The sequence below is a fragment of the Stenella coeruleoalba genome (assembly GCF_951394435.1).
Source record: "Stenella coeruleoalba genome assembly, chromosome: 11".
In the NCBI taxonomy this organism is placed as follows: domain Eukaryota; kingdom Metazoa; phylum Chordata; class Mammalia; order Artiodactyla; family Delphinidae; genus Stenella; species Stenella coeruleoalba.
In genome coordinates, this window is record NC_137157.1 from 14,398,165 (window position 1) to 14,414,820 (window position 16,656).

General features: G+C 47.6%; 1 protein-coding gene across 3 annotated transcripts in view; it reads left to right on the forward strand.

The window, feature by feature from the left end:
* Positions 1 to 16,656, forward strand: part of SYN3 (synapsin III) — a 428,731-nt gene that overhangs the window by 108,211 nt on the left and 303,864 nt on the right. The window lies entirely within an intron of this gene.

The window sequence follows — 16,656 nt, forward strand, 5'->3', positions numbered from 1 at the left end:
AATAGTTGAAGATCAGAAAAAAACTGTCGATCTGTGGGGAATTGGCTGGGTAAATTAGGGTAGAGCCATATAATGAGACACAATTAAAAATAAAGAAGCATCTCCATTTGTACTGATACGAAGTGATTTTCAAGATATGCTAAGTAGAAGAACATGAGTCAGAACAGTATACAGAAGACTTTGAAGTATGTGGTCATGGAGAAACATCTGAAGTTCATTGCCAGGACTGTTGTGGTACAGGAAAGGAACTTGGTAATTAGATGCAAGACACTAAACAGAACTTTCACTATAGATAGCCCCACTGAGGACAGTAAGGGATGGTGGGGCTATAAGAAGCTATGTGCTGTGGTGGTGGACCAGCAACGTGGAAACGGCTCACAAGATCAGTGTATTAGGGCAAAAGCATCAAGGATTGGGTGGGTTTGCAGCAGGGCTGCTGTGTATAGCCTCATATACATGAGATGATCTATTTTCAAGATATTAAAGAAAATTTTTTTAGTTAATTTATTTTTGGCTACGTTGGGTCTTTGCTACGGCGTGCAGGCTTTCTCTAGTTGTGGCGAGCGGGGGCTACTCTTCATTGCGGTGCTTGGGCTTCTCATTGCAGTGGCTTCTCGTTGCAGAGCACGGGCTCTAGAGGCGTGGGCTTCAGTAGTTGCGGCTCGTGGGCTCTAGAGCGCAGGCTCAGTAGTTGTTGCGCACGGGCTTAGTTGCTTTGCGGCATGTGGGATCTTCCCGGACCAGGGCTCGAACCTGCATCCCCTGCATTGGCAGGCGGATTCTTAACCACTGCACCACCAGGGAAGTCCCTAAAGAAATTTAAAAATATATATATACACGGAAACTCTGGCATGTCTCACAAGTAAACTCTACCAGCATCAATATTTAGCTAGCATACATTTATCTGGGCTTGCTGTGTGCCAGACACTGACCTCAACTCTTTATCTGGATTGGCAGAGATTCAGTCCTCATAGCACTATGAGGTGCATGTCACTGTTATCCTCTTTTTTTTTTTTGCGGTACGCGGGCCTCTCACTGTTGTGGCCTCTCCAGTTGCGGAGCACAGGCTCCGGACACTCAGGCTCAGCGGCCATGGCTCACGGGCCCAGCCGCTCCGCGACATGTGGGATCTTCCCGGACCGGGGCATGAACGGCAGGCGGACTCTCAACCACTGCGCCACCAGGGGAGCCCTATCCTCTTTTTTTATAGATGGGCAAACTGAGGCACAGGAGTTTTAACTAGTATTCCAGGATCATACAGCTGTTAAATGGTAGAACCAGGGCTTGGGCCAAAGTCCATGTCCTAAACAATCTACTAATTGACTTCTGGGGTTATTGAAAGGATTAAATGAGTTACGTGTGCTTAGCCAGTGTGGGCCTTAACCAGTGGTCCCCAAAGAGTAGTCCATGCATCAGCAATGTTAGACATTTGTTAGAAGTATACTTAAATTCTTAGAAATGTTGCCCAGTTTCAGCCAGACCTAGTTTTATGTGTTGATGTGTTCCTTAGCTGGTTTGAGTATATGTGAAGTCCCACCCAGCAAGGGAAGTAGTAATTCCATGCCAGCTGAACCTTGAGGAAAGCTACCTAAGTATTGTATATGTAGTTCCCACCTTGCTTTCTTGTCCAACAGGTGTTTATTGACCACCACTATGGACTCAGCAGGAAGTTACCTGTGATCAATCAGTGATGCCCTACATGGGCTTAGTGGGTACGAGCACCCTACCATTCCCAGGCTGGCTGTGCGATCTGTGCATGCTGAAACCGGCTAAATAATTCCTCCCCTCGACACAGCTGCTCCGTGGGCCGGAGATCTCAAACTCCTTCCTTCTTCAATGCCTTTCACATAATAGATGCTCAGTAATGTCTCTTGATGAAGAAGTCATCACAGTTCACCTGGTGGCAGCTGTCTTTTTAGCAAAGAGCACCTAACAGGAATTCTCAGCCTTGGCTGTCCTGTTACAGTTACCTGGAGAGCTTCTAAAAATCCCCAGCCTGGGGCCAATCATATCAAAATATCTGGGGATGAGAGAAGAGGGGAAGGAGTAGGTGTGAATAGTTTTGAGAGCTCCCCAGGTGATTCAGGGTGCAGCCAAGATTGAGAACCCCTAACCTAGAGTAAAAAAGCCACATTGCAGAGGGTTCACCTGACAACCATCAAACCAGCAAAGGGTCACAGATGGAGACACAATGGGTAAAACCCAGATGACTTCCTTGCAAGCTGCCCTCCACTTCTCAGATTAGGCCTGTGAGCTGAGCTGGAAGCAGCCAAAATCCTGTCTTAAGAAGTTCCTGTGCACAGTGGAAGGTGCAGCTGGAAGCATTTATGCTGGAAACCCTGACTGGGTGATCATCCTAAAATTGTTGCCATATGTCTCCAGCAGGGACAGCAGGGCCCACAGTTGTCCCTCCACCCCCTGCAGCCTCTCTTCCATCAGCACTTCAGTCCTCACCCATGGGAGCCCCGGGAGTAGCTTCATTAGTTTAATGATTTTATTGAGCATCTAGATTCCTTGCAATAGGCCAGGCCCTGGAAATGCAGATATAAATCCAGCATCATCCCTGGTGTAGTTCACGGCCTAGAAGGAGAAATGAGAAGTAAATCAACAGCTAGGATGTGATGTGATAAGAGTCAGAATGGAGAGTAGCACAGAAATGTGAGAGCTTTGAGGAGGGGGTGAGGAGGGGGCTCCAGAAGGAACAACACTGAGGCTTTTTTTCTTTTGAAATATTCGTATATATTTTTTAAAGTTTGGAATAATTTTAAGCAGAGTTGAACACACCAATTTAACAGATATTAACATTTTGCCATACTTACTTCAGATCTTTAAAGAAAACAGTTCTAAACTGTTTCAAGCACAGGAGCAGTTCAGAGAATAGTATAACAAACACCCATACACTGAGGTGGTGAGGGGCCAGGCTCCCTGGCTCCACAGTAGGACATTGGAGAGGTGACTTAACCTCTCTGTGCCTCTGTCTTATTTAGAAAAAAAACTTACACACTGCTCTATGTAAAATGGGTAACCAACAAGGATGTACTGTACAGCACAGGGAACTCTGCTCCATGTTATGTGGCAGCCTGGGTGGGAGGGGAGTCTGGGGGAGAATGGGTACACGTGAATGCATGGCTGAGTCCCTTTGCTGTGCACCTGAAACTATCACAACATTGTTCATCGGCTATACTCCAATATAAAATTAAAAGTTTTTTTAAAAATCACCTGCCTCTAGAGGTAATTGTCGGGATTAATTAAGGTAAAGCTCTTTAAAAGGCAAAATTTCCTCCATGCACCATGTGCTTAATAAACATTACCTGTTGTTATTCGTGTGCTCATGACCCTGCTTGTCAAATCAACATTCTGCAGCATTTATTTTAGATTAGTTTATAAAGAAAAGTGTAATATCACAGATGCTCTTAAAGACCCCTGTATGCACACCTCCCTGTTCTGCCTGCTAAGGAAAAGGAAAGGTTAGCCAGGGGGCCAAGGTGGGAAGGTGCACTGCAGGACATGGGACAGGGGAGAGCCTGACTTCTGAGGAAACCCTCCAGCGTGGTCAGAAAGGAAGGTGACAGCCGCTCAGGGGAGGAGGTGGGAGGGGTGGCCTGGTGCATCAGTGGAGACCCTCAGGAGCCCGTTTCCCACCGCAGAGGATCCGCCCAACTCTCTCCTCTCTCCCAGGAAACCCTTGGGGCCCTTTTTAATGGCTCCTTTCAAAAAATAAACCAACAAACAAAAAAAGATAAAGAAACCTCACCCACACTTGCTCCTCAGTTGGGAGAATTCCACCTTGTAGGGGCTAGCTTTGAGAGGAGAGTCCCAGGGGAGCTGCAGGAAGGGGGCTTAGGGCCCCTGAAGTCATTGCTGCTCGAGTGCCCTGGAGGCAGGAAATGAGGATTTAGGGCTGTAGCCCAGCCAGGAGCACTCAGCCTCCCTTAGCCCCAAGTCTATTTCAGTGGACTGTAAGCTTGGGGAAGACGTCTTTCTGGGAACTATGCACCCCTCCAGGTGGATACTTCTTGCTGAGTGAGCTGATGAGAGAACCCCCTGATTTGTTCAATAGTTAATCTGACAGAGGCACACGTGTGGTTCGTCAGGCACAGATATTTGTGGGAAAGGCCTTGGGTATAAGTGTATACTAGCACCCAGTCTCAGTTGGAAATGTGCTCTCCCGTCACCCCCCAGCAGTACCATCATTTTTTATCTCAAAATGGGCTTCCCCCATCTTCCCCTCCCCTCCACTTCTCTAGCATCCGCTCCAGCCACTGGTGAGGAACAGCTGCTCTGAGGCCCATCTCTCATCAGCTGCCTTATCTCCCTGATGAATAATGTTCCCCTTCCCGCAGTGGCAGCCTGGCAGGAGGCCCGCCCCAGCGTGGAGCAGGCTGCTGACAGGGCTTGGAGCCCAGGCAGCTGTCAGAGAGCAGGACGCTCCCCTGGCCCCCGCGTGGGGTGAGGGCTAACCTCCCTGCCTCACAGACACATGGTACCCTGAGACCCCACAGCCATGGCGAGCTGCACCTCACAAACCCAGCTATTCCAGGTACACCTCAGCACCCTTTGGATGCAGTAACTGTTCTGGGTGCCGGGAAAACAGAGGCCCATGAGTCCTGCTCCACAGGGGTGGGGACTGCTTATGGGAGATGTGATTTGTACTTAATGGTACAGAGCTCTATAGTTCTGCGACCCAGAGAGCATGTTTAACCACTCCTCGTCTCGGTTTTTCCCATTTGCCAAATGGGCTAATAATAGTGTTGTATAGATGCTGTGGTTCTCTGCTCAGACCCCCTTTGCCAGCCAGTGCAGCCATCCCCAGCACTGTGAGTGCTGTGGTAATGGCTATACCTCTGGCCTTCTCCAGAGCCTTTGGCTTATGGTAACAGCATCCCTGAGACAGCCAAAAGGCTATTTCCTTTGGCCGCCATTCCCCCTCCCATCAGGGGAGCTGGTAACTGACTGATACTGGGGACACAAAAGCCCAGTTCTCTTTCCTCAAGATGGGACAACTCCATGGGACTATTTATGCTCCAGAAATTTCTATAGATCAAGCCAAGGCTTACCCACAGCTACATCAAGCCAAGGCTTCCCCACAGCTACATCCATCCTCAGCCCCTTCACCTTCCTGTCCTGCTTCTCTTATAGCTTTTCCTCAAGAGCACACCCTCCCTCCATGAATCATAGGCTTTGGAAGCCTGTTTTGGGCACCTCTTTTAGGGGACTCACAAGACAAGGACCCACTTCACAGGGGCTTTATGTGAGGATTCGATAAGATAAGGCTTGAAAAGCCCCTTGCGGGTGCCTGGCACTCAGCAAGTACCCAATAGTCAGTGATCGTGATTCTTATAAACTACTGCTACGTGACAGAATGTCACAAGGGAGCTCGGACAGATGCGATAGAGAGGTTGGTGATGAAAGCCTTGGTTCCAAGGCTGCAACTGGAAGCAGTTACCCTAGGAAGGGCCCTTGGAGCTCACTTAGCCCAACTGTCCTTTTACCAGTGAGAAAACTGAGGCCCAGAGAGGAGAAGCAGCAGTGTCAGAGACCCACGGCAAGTCAGGGGCAGAACTGGGACTAGACTATGCCATGCTTTGCCCACCGCTCCTCATGCTCTTTTGCTGTCTTGGGGTCCTTCGTCCCTGCTAGTTGTTGAAGTGCTGCTGACTTTTCATGGGCCAGGACCCTGGGAAGGGAAGTCAGAGCACACTCCATTTCCACATGCATGTCCTGAGCACCTACTAGTACTGGACACCTGCCAGGCAGTCAGGGGCGTGGTATACACACATATGCAACAGCCCCTGGTTGTTCAGAGACCTTCATAGTTTTCAAAGTGTGTGTGTGTGTGTTGGTTAACTTTCATCCCAGGAAGTAAGTAATACCAGCCCATTCTACAGGGAATGACTGATTAAGAGTGAGCTTTGAGGGCTTGCCTGGTGGCGCAGTGGTTGAGAGTCCGCCTGCCGATGCAGGGGACGCAGGTTTGTGCCCCGGTCTGGGAAGGTCCCATATGCCGCGGAGCGGCTGGGCCTGTGAGCCATGGCCGCTGAGCCTGCGTGTCCGGAGCCTGTGCTCCGCGGCGGGAGGGGCCACAGCAGTGAGAGGCCCGCGTACCGCAAAAAAAAAAAAAAGGAGTGAGCCTTGAAAGACCAGTAAGTGCAGGTAGATGAGCAAGAGCATTCCTGGGCTCACTTTTTACCATATTAAATACATAGGAATATTCTTAATTTCCACAGTGCTCTCTCTGAATAGTCTGCTGTCCTTTACATTTTCCCAAGTATGTATAGAGTTAAAAGGTGAGACAGATCGTGGCTTCCGGGTATAGTTGGAGTCCTGTGTGGCTGAAGTATAGGATGCATATCATCTATTTGACCATAGATGACCACAGTGGAACTGGAGAATTAGATCTTTTAAAATCAAACCAGACTCAGGATTCTCTGTGTCATGCTATAGCAGTTGGGCTTCAATCTGTACACAGTGGGCAGCCTCCAAAACCAGGAGAGCAACACGCTCAGGTGTGTGTCCTACGAAAATGTCTCTGGGCAACGTGGAGAGGAGACTTGAGAGGCAAGGCAAGAACCCGGCCCCCAGATGGAGGCACCCTGGGACAGGTGAAAAGTTAAGTAGGAGACCACAACTCGTGAGCTGTCAGGAGATGCTGTGTGAGGAATTTCCACATGAGCCAGACACCCTGAAGGTGACAGGAATGGAGGATGGGAAGAAATTGTGAGGAAGTGGGATTTGAGTTGGAATTTTTGAAGGGCAGTTTCCTAAGCATGGGGAGTGGTGTGGACAGAGTGCAGTATGAATGGATGGAAGATGAGAGTGGGGTCAGCAGGACCATGGACCTGGGCGGAAGGTCGTCCTAGGAGCACAGAGGTGTCGGAGCTAAGAGGAGGCCCAGGCCACTTTCTGGGAAGCACTGAGCCCCAGGGGAAGAAGTATGAACTCCCGCCTGTAGGCAGTGAGGCTGCTGGAGGATTTTGAACATCAGAGTGGCAGGAGGGAAGCAGGATTTCAAGATTAGCGCAGGAGTGGGATGTAGATGAGGGTGGAGGCGGGAGAGGGACCTTCCCCCCCTAAGTTGGAGAACATGCACTGCCCGCTTTCAGGCCACATCCCCCCGTCCAGATAATTTTGGTTTGTACACACAATGTGGTCCCATATTTTTTTAAAAGGAGAGATTTCACACAAAAAGATTTCATATAAAAGGCAGGTTTCTGGCTACATTTGAAAATCAGAGGATTTGGTAAGACTGGACCAAGTATTTCCATGTGGCCACCATATGCTGGAGTTGGTCACAATTGCCCCCTATAGGTGCAGCCTTGAGTTTCATTGGAGTTTTTCCCATAGCAGTCCTGCTTTATTTATTTTTGGTGCATGGTGATTTTTAGAAATTTTTGAATGAGCCATCAGCATTTAAGTAACTGAGAATTTCTTATAAATATCCAGATTTGGGCTTCTTTAGAAAGGCATTAGGGCTACCTGGGACCTCGTCCCTAGGAGGCCGTAACGTCTAGAGCTTAGGCTGTTTTCCATTTCACCAGTCCCCACTTCTCCCAGCTCTCCACAGAGGCCTGCGTTAGCTGCCGTCTGTCATAGAGGCTGTGCTCTCCTACAGGAAGACACAATGTTTCTAGCGCTCAAGTTGTTATCAAAAGTGGGAAAATGAAAGGTAGAGTAGGGGACGTGCCTGCTCCTAAAAAAGGTTGGAGAGAACATTGTGGAAATGAAGAATGTTCCCGTGTTTAATTTGGAAACAGAGTATGTGTTAGGAGAAGACCACCAAGGACACTGCTAGAAAAGACTGGCCGCTCCCCTAGCCTGATGTTACCTGCTTGGGCCCTGTTGGCATTTAGCTTGGGAATCCGGGGACAGAGGCAGGGGGGTCACGTCACACTCAGCACTCAGCAGTCTGGATTCTGTGCTGCAGAGGAGCAAGAGGAGGGCTTTGTGACCAGGGCTTAGGAGCTAAGGGTGTGCTGAGACGTCCTGGGCATGAGGCAACGGGAGGGAAAACCAGAGTGAGAGTGGGGAGTGGGAGTGTAGGAGGAAACCCTGTACACTTCTGGAGCGGGAAGTCAGCTCCCTACATAGGGGGTCAGAGAGAAGAATCGCAGATGACTTCAGGGTGACAGATCCTGGGTTCCTGGGGGGATGGGAGGTGCCTTAACAGAAGTCAGGAGATCCACACTGGGGGAGGCTGATGACTTAGGGTCCAGGCACAGTGAATCTGAGGTGTTAAGGATGGTGCTGGTAGCACACTGGCTATGTACATCAGCTTTGAAGCACTCAGGTCTCATGAGGACCTTGTTTTTGTTGTGCTTCATCTCTCGGTGCCTTAGTTTCTTTTTTTAAATTTATTATTTAGTTATTTACTTTATTTTTATTTATTTATTTTCAGTTGAAGTATAGTTGACTTACGATATTATATTAGTTTTAAGTATACAACATAGCGATTCGATATTTTTATGGATTATTGGTGCCTTAGTTTCTTGAAAAATAAGGCTATTGATAATCTCCCTCCTATAGGGTCATTGTAAGGATTAAAGATTAACGTAATTAAAAGCCTAAAAATGACTCCTGGTGCAGAGGACGTGCTCTGTTCCACCTTTGCCTGTGAGGACAAGGTGGGTGAACCCACTGAATGGAGGCGATTTCATGGGGCAGGGAACCAACACTGGGCCTTGGAGAAGAGCCACAGTGGGGGAGAAGACACAGTGAGGAGCCGGGAGGAAGCAGCTGGGAAGCAAGGGGAGAGCGTCTTTAGGGCAGGGACGATGAGGATCATGCTACAGAGGCCACGAGGACCAGGGTGAATTTGCCCCCCAGAGACCTCTTGGCGATGTCTAGAGACATTTTTAGTTGTCACAGCTGGGCATGGAGGTGCTACTGCATCTGTTGGGTGGAGGCCAGGGATGTGCCTCACCCTACAATGCACAGGACAAGCCCCCACAAGGAAGAATTATCCAGGTCCAAAGGTCAATAGTGCAAAGAGTGAGAAACCCTTCTCTAGAGCCAACAGCTTCCAGGTTTGACTCGTGGTTCCACCAACAATGGCTGTGTAACCTCGGCAAGTTCCGTAACCACTCTGTGCCTCAGTTTCCTTATCTGGAAAATGGGGATGAAAATAACAGCTGCTTAACTGATTGAAGATATGCAGAGGGCTTAGAATAGAGGCTCATTGTACATTAGCTGTTATTAGAAATCAAGGAAATTGAGGGCATAGCAGAGTCCATTTGATCCTGGAGTTTGGCGTTTCGGATTGATCTCAGTGTGATTTCACTAGGGTGGAAAGGGGAATGGCAGCCAGATGCAGAGGGAGATGGAGATGGGTATGTGGGAATTGGGGCTAGCAGGCACAGACAGTAGCAACTGGAGGAAGTGGGGGAATGGCTAGTTATGGCTGCCAGGCCAAGTGAAGGGGGTTGTTTTACATTCAGTTATTTATTTATGCCAATCAAAAGTTCTGGTTATTGCCCAAACCACATGATAACAAAAAAGGAAATTTTTAAAACGAAAGAAATCACCTGCAGCCTCACCACCTTAACAAATTAACAATGTTCCCGCTCCCCTTCCAGGCCTATCATTTTTACAGTGCTTTAGTCATTACACAGATTTTCTTTTCTATTGTTTAATGTCACATGAAATTGTCCCATAAGCGTTTTCCATGATGTTACATCATTGTTAGATTTATCGCTTTTTTCCAAAATGAAGATAAACCTCATTGTTTTTTCCTAGTTGTAAAAATGCTTTGTGCTCTTTTTTTTAAATGCAGATGGTACCAAAAAGTCTGAAGAAGAATGTAAAAACCCCCATTTTCCATCCCGCCCTACAGAGATAGCCAGCTTAGCATTTGTGGTGAACATCCTTCCAAACAAATCTCCATGCATTATTCTTTTTGTTGATTTGTTAACTCTTTTACGTAAATATGAACATTACTGTCATTCATTTTCAACCTTTGAAGCGCAGGTTTTCTTATTGTTGGAGTCGGGGTTGTTGTTTTGGGAAGTGGGGAGGGGTCTGTGGATGGATACACACAAGAACAAAGAAAGCCAGGAAGCTGCTAGAAAGAGGAAATATTGCGGGTGTGCAGAGTATTCGTTTCCTGAGGCTGCTGTAGTAGCTAAGTACCAGAGGCTGGGCGACATACACAACGGAAGTGTATTCTCTCGGTTCTGGAGGCTGGAAGTCTGAGATCAAGGTGTCAGCAGGGCCATGCTCCCTCTCAAGGATCTAGGTGAGGATCCATCCCTGTCTCTTCCTGGCTTCTCTTGGTTGCCAGTAATCCCTGATGTTCCTTGACATGTAGACACATCACTCCAACCTTTGGCTCCTTCCTCACATGGCATTTTCCTCTTCCTCTCTGTGTTTGTGTCCAGATTTACCTCTTCTTATAAAGATTCCAGTCATTAGATTAGGGCCTGCCCTACTCCAGTATGACTCACCCTAACTTGATTAAATCTGCAAACACCTATTTCCAATTAAGGACACACACACACACACACACACACACACACACACACACACACACACACACACACACACACACACACACACACACACACACACACACACACACGTACGTAATGGGGCTCAGGACTTCAATGTATCTTTTGGGGGGGACACAATTCAACCCATAACATGTGGGATCCCCAGGGTGATGGAGGAGGAGGGTGGAGCAGCAAGGACTCCTTCTCTGAAATGAAAGGGAAGGAAGAGACTAGGGTAAAGAGACAGAGATTCTGAGGCTGAGAAGGGAGACAAGGAAGCCTACTTCCTCCAGCAACTCGTGTCTGTGTTTTATTAACCTCCTAGTAGTTTACAAAGAGAGCCCCAGGATTCATCAGAGAGCCTGGCTGTTCATAAACCCTGCCGGGCCCCTTCCCCACCGTCATCACGCCGTGCAGCTGGCAGCTGCTGTGCGGGCCCCCCAGACCTCACTGCAGCATCCTGTTGTCTGCTTCTCGCCAGATTCCTGCTTGGCTGCCACCTACTTTCTTTTCGGCCTGGACTAATTTGTTGCAGTCCTCAGACTGGTGGGAAGCATCGCTAATTCCCAAAGTCCTTCCACATCGCCCACTCAAAGCCCTCCGTCTGCCAAGTGTGCACATCTCCTCTGTTCTGTCCTTGCTGGAGGTTATGGTCCCTAAGCCTTCAGGAGTGTGGCCATTCCCCCTCCCCTTTTCCTCAGGACACCTGTTTTTGCGTGCTTCCTCAGTTCTCTTGGTCTCCTTCCCACAGATTTGGTACCTGAGGTTGAATTTTTCAGAGGGGGAGGGGAATGGGGAAGGATTGTGAGAAATGTGGAGAAGTTACAAGGACACCTGAAGTCTCTGCTGGTGGACTCAGATGTTAGGAAGTCCAGAGCCTTCCCAGGTGTGGCTGGGGTTAGGTCTGAGTGTGATGGGTAAACATGTGACCAAAATTAGCAACATTGTCACCCTTAGTCAGCCTGGCTCTCCCGGGAACAGGGGACTGTTACAAAATAGTAGTCAAGTGGCTGAGAATAATGAGGCTTCTGCTTATTAGCTTAGGTCCCAGGCAAAGCCCAGCCAAAAATGTTTTCTTGCCACCACAGGCTTCTGCATATTGAGGGAATTATTACACTTCTCCAGTGGTTAAAAGTCACTCAGCCTTTGGCCCCCTACCTCTTGACGCTGCCTGGATCACCTAATAATCTCCGAGCAATGCGTCACCTGTCCCAACTCTACCATTTAATTATATGTTGTCTTTGATTTCCTCTCCAGTGTCGACTGCCACTTTTGAGAAAGACCTGGGATCAGAAACCCAAATAATATAGCTCATATTAAGTCTAAATAACAGGAAAACCCAAGTACAGCCTCCAGCCAGGATGTGCCAACTTGTTTGGGACTGAAGGAGGTCTTCTTGCTCAGGCATGAGAGACACAGGGTGTGGGACCAGTGGGTCTGTGGAGACAGAAGAGCAGGAGGGGGTCATGAGAGTTGTTGGGAATTTCTACCTATAGCCTCATGTCTTGCCACCACCTTATCAGACCTCATACTCCGGCCGTGCAACCAATTGCAAACTTTGCCACTTCTTCCCAGTATCAGTCAGAGCAATAGTGATGGGAAGCGCCAGAACCAATTCAAACTAGTGTAGGCAAAAGAGACAATAGCTCACATAACTCAGAAGATAAAGATGGCTCTGGTGTCAGGATCCAGGGGCTAAGTGATGCAGGCAGGCTTTTGTCTCCCTCCTTGTGTTGTTCCTAGTGGCACTTCTGGTACAGGTGGGATCCCTCCATGGAGCAGGAAAACGGTGTTCATCAGCCCCACATGACGTCACTCCAGCTTAGCTGGCCCCTCAGAAGAGGATTGCGACGGGCCCATTTTACATCAGCAACACAATCCTTAGACCAGTTAATGCCCAGGGAAATGTGGTTCTCTGTTTGGAGAGGACTTTATCACGGAGTCTGTTTCCCCCCACAAAGAAGGCTACTGAGAAGCTAAAACAAAACCAGCACAGTCTATTACACCCCCCACTTCAGGGGTTCGTTCATGCAGTTGCAGGTGCCATTCCCTCTACCTGGAAACCTTTAAAACCCTGTCCACCTGACAAACCCCTACTTTTCTTCCATGACCCAGCCAGCACACACTCGTCCACACCCTCCCCAGACAGAGGGCCACCTTAGTGTTTCATACATGCCTCTGTTATTTCACTCACTCACTTTTTCTTTTGTTCTTTTAGCAAATCCTTATCTTTTAGCTTTGCACCCAGCTCCTCTAGGACTGTGAGTTTCATGAAAGCAGGGATTGTGTCCCAGTCATCTCAGGATCTCAGCCTCTACAGGGATGCTTGGTCTGCTGTCAGGCCCAGAAGCTACTGACCACATCCTTGGGTGTTGGGGTGACATGCAGGATGTGGCTGTTCCCTGACTGGATAGAGAACCTTGGGTGCTGGGTATGGAGGGAGGAACTAAGTGCCGAAGTCACTAACTTTTCTGCTTTCCATGCAAATCCCTTGTATCCCAGGCTGTCTGGAAGGACACTGTGCATTCTGTGCATCAACCAGTGGCAGAATTTGAACTGTGACACATGCCGGGTTTGCAGTGATACATTACACATGGAGAGTGTTTATTTCTCACATATTGTATCTGAGAATCTTAAGCAGGCATGGGGTCTGACTTTCATTCTCTGGGGTTAAAACCTTCTTGGTGATGCTAACATACCTCTAGGAACACAGGACTCATTACCTTGTAAGGCACCCCCCTGGTTATTAGGGGCCACATGTTATCTCCTGGCTACTTTGGCCATCAATCCTGATTCTCTTCTCTAGGGCCACAAGGAAAGAGGTCACTCCTTTTTCCACTTCGTGTTCACTCATTCTTTCATGTGTACATGAATTCATTAACTTGATCGTTCATTTAAAAATATTGATAAGGCCTATTTTGTCCAAGTTGGGCAGGTCCCCTGTTCTCATTGAGCTGACATCTTTAGAGGGGAGAGACAAACAATAAACAACTTAACATATAAACAGGAGAAATACAATTGTCATAAGAGGTGTGAAGAAAAGAAAATAGGGCAGTATGAGGGTTGGGGAAAATTTCAATAGAGCGAACAGGACAGGTGTCTTTCAGGAAATGAATTTGAGCCAATGAGTGATAAGAATGAGGCACCCATGAACAATTTGGGAAAAGAGCATCAAGGTTGAGAATTAGAGGGAGGAGCCGTTGTCAGTGTGGTTTGGGTGGAGGTGAGGGAGGGGATAAAGTAGAAATGAGGATGGAGAGGTGGGCAGGGACCTTGTAGCCATGGTAAGGAGGTGAGGATCTGTCATCAGAAAGAGGGAAGACTTCTGAGGGTTTCGAGCATGGAGTTGATGTATAATTTTAAAAGAGCACTTGGAATATGGAAGCTTGAGGTAGATTCCCAAATCCTGGAAGACAAATAGGAGGTGGCCACTACTTTATTTCAAAGAGTAAGAAAGATCTGATTTAGAGGTGAGCTCTAGACAGCCTGGAAAGACAGCACCATAATACCTGGGGCTGGGGTCAGAGTATCCCAAGACAGGCCATCGGATACTCTTCTTGGAAGGTGGTCTGGGAAGGGCACCTCCTTTTTCTAGATAGCCAGATTCCCCCACCCCCACCCCCAGGCTGTGTTCTTCTTATGAGTTCTCCACAAACAGTGAAAAACTAGGAGGCTGCCCAGCACAAGACTTTATTTCCTCCTGGAGCAGAGTGAAGTTGCCCTAGTGAGGCACCAAGTGTGCTAGCACCATTGTCTGTGAGGGAAACTACACTGCCAGGAAGAGGGGGCATCGTGCTGTCGGAACTGGGGCCCTGGAGGACCCTCGGAGCATCAAAGCAGAGAGAGAAATCAAAAGGAAAAGACTCAGGGGGAATGGAAAATGTGTTTCCATATTTTCTTAAGATTCACAGCCATAAAAAAAAAAGGCAAGCAACTAGTAAAAACATTACTGAGTGTGACAGATGAAGGGCAGCCTCCCTAACACAGAGCTCACATCAATGAGGAAACAGGGAGGCCCCATTTCTTTTTTAATGGGGAAAAATGTGAGCAAACTTTCACAGAAAAGAAAATGCATATGGTTAATAAAAGTACTCGATCTCACTAAAATCAGAAAAATGAGAACTAAAACAGCAGTGGGGTGCAGAGTATCTTTTGGGGGAAATGGTTTATAAATTGAAAAATGTATTTTTTAAAGACCGCTGTGCTGGTGAGCCTGCGGTGAGGAGCTTGCTGTCAGGTGCTGTGGTGCTGTGCGCCTTTAAAAAGGGGTACTCTTTTGAGCACCTTTAAAAAAGTTCATACCCTTTAACCCAATGATCCCACTTCACAGACTCTATCTTAAGGAAATAGTTTTAAATGAAGAGGTTGATTTGTGTACAAAGATGTGCATGTGTGAAATATTGGAAAGAGGCTACTTGATAATAATAGATGATTGGCTTAATATGGTGTATCCATTTGGTGCACTATTATTAGGTAGCCATTAGAAATGATATTTTTGAAGATATTTTGGTAGGGAAAATATACTGCGATATGTGGAAAATAGCAAAATCATAATTAACAGAAAACAGGAAGTCAATTATGAGTGTGAATGCATATTATAGATATGAAAATAGGTTAGTGGATCATAATGTACATATAAGGAAACACATAGAAAGGTTATTAGAATTTTCTCTGAGTTGAGAATTACAGGTAATTTTGTTTACTTCTTTGTGTTTTCCAAGGGTGTTTTTTCTCTTTTTCCACAATGAACATATATTATTTTAAAAATCAGATAAATGTAGAAAATGGTTGTCTTACAAGTGAGTGCTCCCTTTGGTCCTCAGATTCCTGTGAGAGACACACACACGCCTTCATCCCGCCTTCCATCTCTGTTGCTGTAAGACACTGTAAAGTGGAGGGCAGAGAGCAGAAGGAAAGCAGGGAAGTGGGTGCGACCTCCTGCTGTGCCATGGTTTTGCTGAGTGACCCGGGACATGCCACTGCCCGGCGACAGGGCTCAGTTTCCGCATCTGTAAAATGCACTGGTGGAACTGGTTCACCTCTAAGAATGTAACAGGACTGTAGGCATAGCAGGTCCCAAGCTTCTAGCCCATCGCCAACCCTAACCACAGTGACATCACTGACTGCTTCCATGAGCAAATGCCACCCACACCCAGATGTCACCGTCCACGTGGCCGCCCTCAGGACGAGTTACAACTTAGCCGGGGAGACCCTTGCCCTTTCCTTTGGGAACAGGAGGTGATGTTTATGTACATCATTCATTCCTTCAACACGTCCTTGTTACGCGCCTGCTCCTGGGTGCCAGCCCCTGGGGGCAAGCCCCATAAGGCCCAAGCTCAGAGTGATTCAAAAAGTGTCTTCCCTGGGGGCAAGTCTTTTCCCTTTGAGAGTCATTTTAATTTATATTTGAATTATTTTAAAGAACTAAAGTTTATTTGAAGCTAAGTGTCTGACTCTAGATGAGCCAGATGGATCACACCATTTTAAGTATAAACCACCTGCCTACTGTGAGTCTGATTTTCTCGTGTGACTTAGAAATGAGGAATCCAGAAACAGGTGGATCCTTGGCAGTGTGAATAAAACAACGTGTGAATCCACCTGGAGCCGTGTGATGAAAGGAAGAGCGTGTGGACTTGGAGCCAGATGACCTGAGGTCAAACGTGGCTCTCCTGCCTCCAAGCTTTGTGACTTGGGGAAGTTCACAACTTCTCTGACCTGCAGTGTTCTTATCTGTAAGGTGGAGAAATAGTCCCAACCTTACCCAGGTTTGCTTGTGAGCATTAATCAGGATCTTATTTCCAGAGAGACCTGGCAAAGAGCCTGGCATGTTCTTGGCCATCACATCAGTACTCTTGCTGCTTTCCAGAGGTTGTTACTTGAAAGGGACAAGACACCGTTGGAGATATATGAGAAGAAAACCATGTTGCACCATCGTTGAGATCCAGGGTTGTGAGGCTACACAGACCTGGCCCTGCCACTTACCTGCAGTGTGTCTTTTTGCGGAAGTGACCTGATCTTCCTGAGCCTCAGGGTGCTCATCTGTAAGATGGAGTTGATGGCAGCAATACCCACATCCCAGGGCAGTTGTGACGACTCAGTAACATGTGCATCCACCGTAGTGCCTAGTAAAATCACAGTATATTCACTGAATTGTTTGATACATTTTTTTCCA